The sequence below is a fragment of the Choloepus didactylus genome, chromosome 6, assembly GCF_015220235.1.
Source record: "Choloepus didactylus isolate mChoDid1 chromosome 6, mChoDid1.pri, whole genome shotgun sequence".
Classification (NCBI taxonomy): domain Eukaryota; kingdom Metazoa; phylum Chordata; class Mammalia; order Pilosa; family Megalonychidae; genus Choloepus; species Choloepus didactylus.
In genome coordinates this window covers 11411827-11424251 of record NC_051312.1, presented here as the reverse complement: position 1 = coordinate 11424251, position 12425 = coordinate 11411827, and the positions used below count along the sequence as shown (strand labels likewise).

Here is a 12425-nt window from a genome sequence, read left to right as displayed (position 1 = left end):
CCTTTCATACAAAGAACACTGGAGAAATTGAGCAGTGCCTCAAGGTCACTTGATCCTAAGTGGTATTTGGCACAGTTTGCTGGTTTGGTGTTTGTGGAGAGATTTCTGCTTTATATTTGAGCAAAAAAACTTCTTGGCGGGGGCCTCTGTGCTGCGTTCCCAGTGCAAAAGGTTTGCCCCTGTGCCTCCCCTGACAGGTTGTTTTAATCCTCTTGTCTATAAACAAGTGCAGCAGAACGTGTCAGTCCAGCTCCCGTGACCCTGGCTATCTCGTCATGGGATGACCGGCATCAATGGTAGATACCATGGTCACATGACATTGTAGAGCTGTCAGGACAAAGAGGTGCAGGCGCCAGGAGGAAGCCGGGGCCTGCCCGGGAAGGTAGATGGGAGTGTGTGTGGCTCCTCAGCGAGGACCACCCAGAGGAAGTCAGTTCCTCCTGGGGAGGGGTGTCGCACTTTGAGCTCTGAGAAGACAGGTAATCACTTTCATTCCTTCTTGCACTCCTTTATTACCCTGAACTCCTAGTTTTTGCATCTCATTCTTCTTTCCCTTATATCTCAAATCCTGTCTGCAGGGGCCCAGTAAATGCAGCTGTTTCAGGAAACGGCTCTGAGACAGATGCTAGTTCATGGCATACAAAACCCAATACCAAAAATCCCATCTTCTCAAATAGGGAGCCTGTTATGTTGTTGAAGGACAGCTGGTGGTGGGAGCCTGGCTGCCACACAAAGCTGCTGGGTCTCCACACCAGAGACACTGAGGAGCTTGAACTGCAGCTAAGTTCTCACCCACCGCCACACATACACACAGGTTGTCCTCATCTCAGCAGAGAGGCAGAACTCAGCTTTAGGGTGTATGTAACAATTAGGGACTCCAGCCAGACCGTGTGTGTGTGTGTGTGTGTGTGTGTGTGTGTGTGTGTGTGTGTGTGTGTGTTTTCTAATCACTAGTCACATTTCCCATTGTGACTGTTGATGTGCAGAGTTTCCAAGTGCCTATATCTAGAAGGTCTTGGCAAGATTGCTGATGTCTTGGATCTCAGGAGTGTCCTCTGGATTTTCCTAGGGTGGGATGTATATGTTTAAAGTGCTTTTTATCAGGGGAGAGTAGAGTGACAGTGGCCTTTTATGGAAGAGAAAAACTGGTAGAGCTGGCTCTACTCACATCCAGATCTGAGCCTTGAGAGATGACCAGAACTTGGCCTTCAATGGCAGAACTCTCCTAGGCCAGTTTGAAAAGTTCCATCTCTTTTGGAGATGCAGAGCAATTGTGGTGAGCAGTGGGTAAAGAAGTTCAAGCCAGTGGGATGTCTTTTGACAACCTACAGAATAAGTTTGGGAAAGCATATGAAATTATAATAATAGTGAGATTCATGTGCATTTAGAATACGCCAGGCACTGTTCTGAGTGTTTGGATGGTGTTGGATGTTTGGCAATGTCTGATTTTACACCTTCTGTTTTCAAAGCTTGGCAGAGACCCCTTCGTGCATGTGGCGTTGCTTGTCCTTGGTAGTTAGCATGGACTGGGTAGAGCAACAGGGTGGATGCAGTGGCCTCAACGCAGCCCAGTGAAATTCTGCTGGAGGTTTCCTAATCTTCAGGTCTTTCTTTAAGCTTCCATGCCTATTGGTAGCTAGAGCTGCCCTTTAGAATTTGTAGGGGGAGGGGGGTCCTGTATTCCTTTTGTAGCCATCCTTTTTTCCCTGCCCTCTCAGTGAATTTGGAGGTGAAGAGTTACAGGCTTGACTCCTTGCTTCCTTCAAAATAACGATCATTCTCCTGTCTGCAGTCTGTGTAATAGTACATTCAACAATGCCCCAAACCCACCCCCCCTTTCTCCCCAACACCACCTGCTAATTGGTGGTTCTAGTTCCTGAGGGCTTCCACCAGCACATGAGCTAATCTGTACCCAAGAGCCCCCTCCCAGACCCCCATCTCTGGTTAGAAAGCTCAGAACCTCTGACACTCAACTGTGAACCCAGGTCTCTGTTGCCTTGGCCAGAGCTAAGCTGGCCCTCCTCTAGGCCATTCCCTTCTCTTGAAAACCATGCAATCAGGCTCGCTTTTTAAGAAGGCACTTGTAATGGTAAATGGCTATCATCTGGTTTACTGTACTCTCTGCTCCTAGGCCAGATGCACTAACAACTAGGGCCCCCTGGAGTGGAACTGTCATTACCGCTGGCAAGTGAACAACAATGTTTGGGTTTGGGAGCACCCTAGGCCTGATGCCACAAGCTGGCATAGCTTCCGTCTCACTGAGAGGCTTGCACTCTCCAGTCGTCTCCACCTAACTTTGGACAAACAAAACCTCCTCCATTTATCTGGCAAGCCACTCAGGGCACCTGCCCAGGTCATGGCCACTTCACAACAGGACCCTGCAGTCTGCCATCAGCCCAGCAGCAGGGGCAGCAAGCCCGGCAAGGTAGAACGAGGCCCATTCCTTGCTTCAGTTGTAGGAGAGACAGCATTTGACCTGATGTGTCAGTGCACTGACTCAGGCTTCCTTTTCTTCTCTCCTCTAGCTCCAAGTCGTCCTACCTGGTCTTTCTTAACCATTCCTTTTCCTGTAAGGCACCCATTCAGAGTTCCTTTCCTCCAGCCTCATTCCTGATCTCCATGTGGGTCAGCATCTCCTCAGACCCTCCCTTCTGCCAACCTTAGGCTCCAATCCCCCCAAATGCCCAAGTCTTTACCACCAGGGCTTTGAAGCCCCTGTCACCTCCACCACCACTACCACCACCACCCCCAGCTCTTGTTTCAAGCTCTCTTGTTTCACACCCTCACCTGTGATCCTTAGAAAGGTTAGGGAGCCTCAGTTTCTGCTGCTCGTGGTGCATGGAGAGCAAAGATACGTTCCTGACTCCCAAGTTGGAACCCTCAAGTCCTTTTTCTGTGATGAACTATGCTTTAGAGCTGAAGTACAGTTAATATTCTACTTCAGATCCAATGGTGGGCCCTTATGGGCTGGTCTTGAGAACACAACCACCATTTGTACAATGTCTCTAAGGAAAATAGTTCCTTCTTAGAATAGGAAAGAACTGTTGGTAAGTTAGGGATTTCTTGACTAATATGCTGCAGCAGATTTGCTTGTGCCCTTGTGGAAGTGTTCTCATTACTTTGCAGACATAGCACCATCTATCTCAAAAATAAGTTGTCCTTCTGGATGCTGAATGAGCATTAAAGACAAAAACAAACCAACCAACACTCTCCCCCTTCCCATCCAAAAAGTTTGCTACAGAGCTGTGCTCATTTTCCCTGATTGCTGTAGTTAGCAGGTGTGTGAGTTCTCAGTTTGAGCTCACTGGCCCATAGGTAGGTAGCACCAGAAACAGGGCACCACCACCAGCACCCCCCACCCCGGGCTCACATGCCCCCTTGCCTGCTTGGGTTCTTGATGATCTGCTGCATGAGGAAGATAACACCTCAGCCTATCTGCAGGAGCGGCCCAGCGGAGGGGTTTGATTTTGGAAACTGCAGCCAGTTGGATTTTTAATGGTCACTTAAATGGAGCAGCTGTACTGCAGCCTGGCCCTGTGGGGACAGTTCTGAGGCAGGGTGATAGTGACAGCCTGAGGGGTTTTTGTTACTTCTCCTGCTTGGGCTCTGACCTCTAGCTATGGTGACTTCTAGGGCAAGCAGACTTTGCCCCCATGTTTTTTCTGACATTTCCTCTTCATTCTTCATCTCCCCTTTTGAAATTGGAGGAGTAAGAAAGCAGTATGTTTCCCATTTCCAGATGAAGATGAAATGGAGAGAGGAGCAGTGTCTTGTTCAGCACCTTCCAGTGGTAGGACTGGAACCAGATGGGACCCAGAAGGCCTGTTTCCTGCCCAGCACTGATCCACCCTGTAGCATAAAGACATTTTAAGGAAACCACATTGCAAAAGGGCAGACACAAAGAATTAAATCTGCACCTAGGTAGAAAGGCTGTTGCATAAATGCTGAGGTGTTTTGGTTTTTTTTTTTTTGTTGTTGTTGTTGTTTGAAAAAAAAAAAAAGATCTCGTGCTTCTTTTTTGCTTTGTGTTGGCAAAAACCCCAGGAGAAGATGGGAGATTCTGGGAGGAGATGATTATGCTGGGTGAGTCAACTGAGCTCCCCAGCTGCCGTTTTTAGTTCCTTGGCTTTTCTGTAACTGGAGGCTGGGGAGTAGTGGGGGGCAGGGTGGGGAATGCTGGTTTTGGGCATCAGGACAGGAAACAGGTGTGTATGAGTGAATTTTTCTGTTGTTTTTTGGCACCCTGGGATTGACAGGGGCTTATGATCAATACATTCGTTCAAACAGGAGACATCAAAGCAGAGGTTACAGTTCTTTTACAAGTCACTGTCACTTCCTCAAATTAGTAGTGCTCAAGTTGCATCACGTTGTAGTAAGATACAGTGTTTTTGATGGCATATCAGTGAAAAGATTGAAGGCAGAGAGACAGAAGAACTATCTTCAGTGGGAGGGCCTGGTGGTTGTCACAGGCAACAGGAAGTTCAGGGGAGAGGGTTGCCCCTCTGAAATGAAAGGAGGGCTTGGGCTTGATGGAGGGTGGCCCTGCTGGTCCTTGGCTGGGTTTGTGTTCTGAGTTCATCTCCACTTCACCTTTACCTTTACTCGCTTTGTGTCAGGAGAGAGCACCGTGGGCCTCCCACCGCCTGAGAAAGCCCCTTAGTGGAACTAGCTTTCCATCAGTGTCATCCATCCTCGGAAGAGGGCATCTTGTGGCCCACTGCCCCACTGGTTGTCTTCAGAGTGCCCCAAGGTGGGGGATTTTGTGTGGATCAGAGAGATTTCATGAGACACCCCACCACGTTTTCTTATTTGTTCACTCTTACATATTTATTCTTTCAGGACTTTATTGAATACGTCTGCTGTGCGGGACATTGTTCTGGGTCATGAATAAAATGGACCAGGGTTCCTCCCTTTCTAGTTTAGTCTAGTGGGAAGGACAGACAGTAACCAACCAATTTCAAGGGCGATGAATGCCTGGAAAGGGGAAGCAGGTCTCATGGCAAGTGGTTTTGGTCTTCCTTCCTCGGCCCTTGTCTTCTCAGTAAATGAAGGCCACTTGTCTTCTGGGGGCTTTAGATTCACAGAATTGTGCCTCTTATCCTATAAGTATGCAACACAGACCAGCTAGAGCCGTGCACTGGTAGGCACTGGGGGCACACAAAGTGAGAGAACCACCATCTCTGGCCTCTCGGGGCTTGAGGGAGGTAAAGCTTGAGGGAGGTAAGGCGTGGAGACACAGAGTAAAAGAGATAAGCTAGTGTAGATAAGGCCCGTTGAATGTCCAGAAAAGGGAGCAGTTACTTCCAGCTAAGAAGTGTCTGCATAGTTCTTTGAACAAAAGGATTTGGGAATACAAGGGATAGAGGATTTACTTACCTGAATCACTTAAAAGAAAGCCTGTGGTAGATGGAGCTCTTCATCCCCAATTCCATTCCGTTCCCTCCATGGCAGCCAGAGGGGCAGAGCTGGGACTTGACCCCAGGACCCTTCACTGCCACACCGGATAGCGCGTCCCCGGAGCTTGTGCTGGGGGGACCCAGCAGTGTGGTTGGGTGTGGACACCCAGGGTCCTGAGAAGGTGCTAAAACATAAACCATTAGGCAGAGAAAATGAGGTTAGAGGGAAGCCCAGGCACCTCAACTCAACTCCCACAATCTTCTGTAAAGGGAGCCAAACCTTTGTGCTGCAGGCTGCCTTCTGCCTACCCCCACCACCCCCATTCCCCAGGGCCTCAGGCTGCTGGCAGGCTGGCTCTCCTGTGATATGGAGGAACTTGCTGGTCTCCATGGTTACAGTAACCCACTGGTACGGGAGGAGCCGAATGGAGTGCAAGGCTGGCAGTGCGAGCTTCCCCCAGCCCTTGGCACCACGTGGTACTGGCATGTCGGCTGTCTCTCTGACCTTTTCTGGGAGGAAGGAGTTAAGGAACTGGTCAGAAAGGGCAGGGTCCAGGCAGGGCCTGGCAGGACCACCTTGGGGCTGCTCAGGAGGCAGAGGCGTGGCCGCCATCTCATTCACTGACTCTTCCAGCAACAATTTTCTGTTAGGGAAGAGGGTCCTCTTTGCTTGACAACCCAGCCAGGGCAGAAGTGTGCCTTTTCCTTGTCTTAGAAGGAATCCAAGGGTGGTGAGGACCCCAGCGCTTGCAGTGCTTAGAGGATACAGCTCTTCTCAGGGCACAGAGGATCCTCTGGGATGGGAAGTAGCATCATGTCCTTGCTGTGCACCAGGCACTGGGTAAGCCCTGACATGGAGTCTCTCATCTAATCCTCACACAAATCCTGTGAAATGGGTACAGTCACTAGCCTCTACTGCCCTTGTGTTACAAAGAGGAAATAGTCTCAGAGAAGTAGTCTTGCTTGTGTGTTCCCTCAGCTAATAAGTAGCAAAAGTGGGGCTCAAACCCAGGTCCGCCTGACTCCAGAGCTCTGCTCTGCAGCCTCCCCTAATAAAGTGAGCAGAGCTACTGTAATACTGAGTTTCTAGAATGCGGGAGCCAGGTCTCACTGAACTTTGCATCTGGCCCTGGGCTCCAGAGATAGGTGCTCCACAAAGGTTTGAGGAAATGGCAGCAGTACTTGGGGATGGAGACAGAGCCCAGTGAGCAGATCCTCACAGATGAAGCGGTGGAGGCTGCTGAAGCCCTGGGTGCCTTAGCCAAAGAGGAGCCCGGCATTTCAGGTGACTTTGAAGACAGATTTGTGTGGTGCTCATGGTCCTGTGGGTTCCGTGCTTGAAGGAGAGTGAGCTGGAGGTGGCTACTTGTTCTCATCTCACTCGAGGTCGGTTCTTGCCTGCTCATCTTCCCCAGGGAGGCTTGGCTGGGCTGGCCTTCTTGCTTTGGGATGAGGGTTGCAGCTCAGAGCGTTCCAGCAGGGGCCTGTTGGTAATGGAGGGAAAGCCGACCACCTTGCTTTTGACTCTGTGTTTAAGTAGCAGGCTCTGCTGGTCTCCTGTATCAGGGAGGCACCTACCCTGGCTAGAAAAAGGGAGCAGCCCTTTGGTGGCTTTATGCGGCCGCAGCGTCCTCTCTACAACAGGAGCTTAAGGGAATGTGGGCATCTGCCGGTGGTGCCATCACAGTTCATTTCGGGGGTGGGGGTGCATCTGGCCTCTGCAGTTTTGTGCTCACCATAGTTTTGCAAGATCTCTCCTGCCCAGAATGCTTCTCTGGTTAATTGGTTCTAGGCAGTTGAGAGTGACAGTTACTTAGGATGGAAGAAGGCAAAGGAACGCTCCTGGATGCAGCAAAAGAGGAAGGGTTAAATAAGGACTTGCCACAGGCATGTGATTTTCAAACGGAATCCTACGCATTCTCCAGCCTCTCTGTTTGAGGTCACCGCTCTGCACTTCCTCAGTTTACCAAACCTCTCCCACAAATAGGATTGAGGAAACGATCCTGTCACATTGCAGAACGCTGGGGACTGGAAAAATGAAGCTGTTTGAATCTGCTCTGGATTCTTACTCTACCTGTTAGTAAAGTGGCAGGTAGTTGTGGGCAAGGCTGAACCCAGGTTCCAGAATAAAATGTGACCTCTTCCACCTGAGATCAGGGTCTCAGCCTTTGGAGAGGGTTGAGGAGGAAGGAAAGTTGCTCCAGGACCACCTGGAAAAGGCCCTTTTTAAAAAAAAAAAAAAAAAAAAACTAGTTTCCATTTTTTAAAAATTCAGTTTTAATTGAGATATATTCACATACCATACAGTCATCCATGGTGTACAATCAACTGTTCACGTCATATAGTTGTGCATTTATCACCCTAATCAATTTTTGAACATTTTCCTTACACCAAAAAGAATAAAAATAATAAAAAATAAAAGTAAAAAAGAACACCCAAATCATTCCATCCCCGCCCCCATCCCACCCTATTTTTCATTTAGTCCCTGTCGCCATTTTTTTACTCATCCATCCATACACTGGATAAAGGGAGTGTGAGCCACAAGGTTTTCACAATCACACTGTCAAACCATGTAAGCTACATAGTTATACAGTTGTCTTCAAGAATCAAGGCTACTGGGTTGCAGTTCGACAGTTTCAGGTATTTCCTTCTAGCTATTCCAGTAAACTAAAACCTAAAAAGGGATAGCTGTATAGTGCGTAACAATGCCTTCCAGAGTGACCTCTCAGCTCCATTTGAAATCTCAGCCACTGAAACTTTATTTTGTTTCATTTCGCATCCCCCTTTTGGTCAAGAAGATTTTCTCAGTCCCACGATGCCGGGTCCAGGCTCCTCCCCGGGAGTCATATCCTACTCTGTAAGGCCCTTTTAAAAACAACTCTCCACCACTGGCCTTAACCAAACCTTGCCACTTCTGTCATCGCAGGCACGATATCCTGATTCTTCACATCTTCTCCCTTGTAGCCTGTGCAGGAAGAGCCAGGGGCTTATCTTTTTTGGGGGGAAATGAGAGCCAGTTAAGCATCAAGAAGAGTAGGGAACAGCCGAGTGCTGAAGTAAGGATGAAAACCCTGGGCTCCAGTCCCAGCCCTGCACTTGGAGGTTGTGGGGCTTGGGGCAAGTCTCTTAACCTCTGAGCTTCAGTTTTCTCATCTATAAAATAGGGACACCACCTGTATACCCTGTAGGTCTGTGGGATGGATAAAACTAAGTGTAAGTGCCAGGCTTACGGTAGAAAGGTGGGGTCTGCCGGCCAGGGCTTGAAGGTAAAGCAAACACGGGCCGTTCTTGAGCAGCAGGGCCTCAGGATGTGCAGGCCCAGGTGCTGTGAGGGCAGCGGGAGCTTTGCCCTTCTCTGGAGAGGTTGATGGCCTACCAATATGAGTTGCTGAACAAGAAAGATCTAGTCTAGAGTAGTGGAACGAATGGTGAGGCCAGAAGAAAGGCCGTGACCAGAACATGGACAAGGGAGTAGTGGTCTGGAAGGAGAGTCTTCCTGACGAGAGCTCGCCAGCCTGGGAGTGGAAGCTTAACGGGTGCAGAGTCTCTGGGGTGAAGGAAAAGTTTTGGTAGCAGATGGTGGTGAGGGTGGCACAACATTGTGGATGTGATTAATGCCACTGAATGGTGTGCTTGACAGTGGTTAGAGTAGAATTGTGTGTTGTATATGTGTTACCACAATAATAAAAAAGAAAAAGAGAGCTCGAGTACCAGCCTGCACCCAGGCAGAGGAGCAGGCCCCAGTCTCGGGCCAGCAGCCGTCCAGACAGCAGGATCTCTGCAGGTGGGGGGTGGGAGGGTGTCTGCCCGCTGCCCCCCCGGCCCTCAGAGTTCCTAAAGAAAACAGTGTTGTTTCTGGGCTGGGGGCCTGATTGGAAACCTGAAAGTGGGCAGGAACCGAGGGCTAGACCCCCAGAATCAGGACTGGAAGAGACTTAGAAGGAACATTTGGCTTGCTCCCCAGCCTTTGGGCAAAATTTCGGATTACACAGCTCCTTCTGTCAGTGGCACAGGTTTTTCGTCTAGAACCCATAGACCTCTAAGGAGCTTCATGGGGTCCCCAAGCCCCGTGAAATGTAAAATATTTTGTGTGGTAAGTGTTACATGTGTTTGTCTAAGGTTAAACACTACTTTTTAGGAAGCAGGAGGTCCACCCACCACTGTTGGATGGCTGGTTTCTGCTTACCTTCCTCCCCACCCCCAGCCTTTATTCTTTGGGGGTGGTGGGGGCGGGGGGGGGTGGTGTAGCTGGTCTTTGGCAAGGCTGCCACTCTTTCTGAACGCCTGATCCTCCCAGCCCCGTCTGAGCCCTTGTAAGGTAAAACTCTGCCCCTACCCAGGTCCCACCTCCTGCAGGTGAGATAAGGACTTTATGACAGCCCTGACTGGGGCAGGTTTCCTCCTGGCCTTCTCACCAGCTGTTACCCAGTAAAGCACCTTGGGGAGGGTGGGGCAGCCCATTTCCGGGGAGGGGAGACGGGGAGAGGAGAAGGAAGTTGATCTCAACCTGCCTCTCCCTCGGTCTCCGTTCCTCCCCCGCCCCCTCCTGCCCCCTTCCTCCCACCTTGCTCCTGGTGCCGGTTCCTGGAACTGCATGTGCTTCCTGGCCACCGGGCCCTTCCTTGCCCACGAGAAGCTGCGGGGTTTTGTCCCCTTTGCTCTCCCTGCCAAACCCCGTCTCTCTGTTAGTGGTGGTTTCGGTTGCGACACCGTCCAGGTTCCCAGGCAGGAGCTGCTCGGCCTGGCTGCTTCGCTACTACTTTTCACTGAGGAGGTGGTGGCTGGTGTCGCCCGTGCCGGCTGAGTAAGGGTGGCTGGCTGAGCCGGCCGGGCCCGGCTCTGCCAGCCTCTGCACTTTGCCCTCACTGCCTGGCAGGTTCTGCTGTGGGCTCTGCTGAATGGAAGTCGCTGGTAGTCCTTGGCCCTTTCTCCAGCCGGGTATGTTTCCTCCTTTTTTACTCTGGGATTGCCCCCTCCCCTTTCCTCCCTCCTACCCACAAACACAGCAGTTTTAAAGACTTGCCGAATGGAGCCAGGCACTAACACGGGGTGTTAAAATTCGCGGGAAGAGTTTCCAAATGTTGAATGGGCATGGACTAGGAAAGGAGGAGGGACAAATGCCAGGAGGGTCTCCCTTAGGCCCAGGCAGCAGGCCCCACAAGAGGGAGGGAGGGACTGGTGCAGGCAGAGCTCTGGGAGGTGAGGCAGGTGGTGGACAGGGTGGGCTCCAGGGCTATGGTGAAGATCTGGAGCCATCCCCAGGGCTGGCATCCGGAGGACCCTTGTCTCCCTCCACTCCACAGTGCCCAGGCTTCCTCTGCCTCTGGCCAGGGAGTATCTGCCTGCCACCCCTCCCAGCTTGGCCCCTTCCCAGCCCTGAGGAAACCTCCTGACACTTCAGGCCAACCCTGACTGCAGAGCTCCAGAGTGTGAGCTTTCCCAGGGGAGAGCTGTTGGTGGGAGCCTGGGCATTAGGGAAGGCGCCCTGCCCACCTGAGTCAGCGCCGGGCCTCTCGGGTTCAGGCTGTCTTCCGGGCGAGCCAGGTACCACGCCTAGGCTGGGTGCTGAGAGCCCAGGCTGCAGGGCCTGGTGGGACCCACTGGATACAAGACTCTTTGTCTTTTATCCTCCACGTCCTGTATTCTCTCCTCCTTTCTGTCGAGGCCGCCAGAGCCATTTAGATTCTTCTGAATCAGGCCTGCTTAGTAACCTGCCTGGTCAGCCAGTTGGTTCCAAATACTGCCTTGCCGGGTGACCCCCTTATTCTTTCTGAATGCTGCCTGGGAGCTTTGGAGATTAGGGAGAATCTTTCCTTTCGGTGGTTCTGACTAGGCCCATTCAGCTTGGCCCTAGATCTCATCAACAGGGTGGGGGCTGACAACTGGCTGCCCTTCCAGACCAATTAAACAGGATCTGACCCAAGTCATTCTCTCCTTTCCACCTCTGTCCTACTTGCTCACAGTAACATTCGGATGTTGGGGAGAGGACACCAGATGTCCCCAGAGCTCTCCATAGTAGGCACCTGCACTCTCATCTCTACTCCATCCTTCAGGGATGTAGCAGATGAACTTGCCTTGGTTGGGGCTGTAGCCCAAGAAACATTTTCTGTTAGAGACCTTCTTTCTATACTCCCTTCCTTCTCACCCTGCCCCACTTGGGGAAACATCTTACAACATAGGAAAGACAAAAAGAAAAAGGGGAGGGTAGGAGGAGGACTGTGTGCATTGAGTCCTGAGAGTTGTGTGCTCCAGTCCTGAAGGGGATTGGTAACTTTCAGAACTGGGGATTGAAGAGTAAACCATCATGTGCTCTGCTTGTCTGGGTCCTAAACAAGCAGAGCCATCTCTCCCTTATTGTCCTGGAAGTCCAACTTGGGACCAGCCCTCCACAGCTGCCCTGTGTGAGTTCCTGGTTCCCATCTTCCAGTCATTTGAAAGCTAGAGGTTCTGGTTTAGGCTAGCAACGGGCCTGCGGGGAAGGTAGCATTTCTTCATGCCTCTTGACAGGTGCTCAGCCTGAACCCCTCTGGTGGGGAAGGCCCCCAGAGCATCTCTTTTCTTGGCCTCCATCTGGGCTGCGGCTGGCTTAGAAAGGCTTGGCTTAGATGCAGAAGGTTGTTGACAACTGGAACTTTAGGCTTTGCGGTCCGTAGTATCTAGGGACTAAAAACATTAGCAGTAATGGTTACCCTTTATTGAGCTTTAAAGAAAACATTTTACATGCATTCTCTTATCTTCCTTTGTGAAATAGGGACCATTTTACAGATAAGGTTGAGGGACTTGGCAAAGCTATTGAGTGGGGATCCAGGACTTGGACCTAGTTCTGTTGGACTGTAGAGCTCTTCAGCACCTACCAGCTACCTCCTGGCACAGATGTGGGGGGCACTCCCCCCGCCAACTGTTGGGTAGTTCTTTTCTCCTTTAGTCATAATCTTCCCTCCCTCTTTGGGATGGCATTGATAATAATCAAGTCAGTGTTTGTTGGCTTAGGGGCAGAGTCAGGATTTGAATCTGGCAGTTTGTCTCTAG

At 50.8% G+C, this 12425-nt stretch overlaps 1 protein-coding gene across 9 annotated transcripts in view; it reads left to right on the top strand.

The window, feature by feature from the left end:
- MARK2 (microtubule affinity regulating kinase 2) overlaps positions 1–12425 on the top strand; it is a 54771-nt gene that overhangs the window by 23196 nt on the left and 19150 nt on the right. The window contains exon 1 of one of the 9 annotated variants that reach the window (XM_037838181.1): positions 9967–10334. The exons of the other annotated variants lie outside the window; for them this stretch is intronic. The gene's annotated coding sequence lies outside the window, so the exon portion shown is untranslated. Of the gene's footprint in view, positions 1–9966; positions 10335–12425 lie in introns of those variants that run through there. 9 annotated transcript variants of the gene reach the window in all.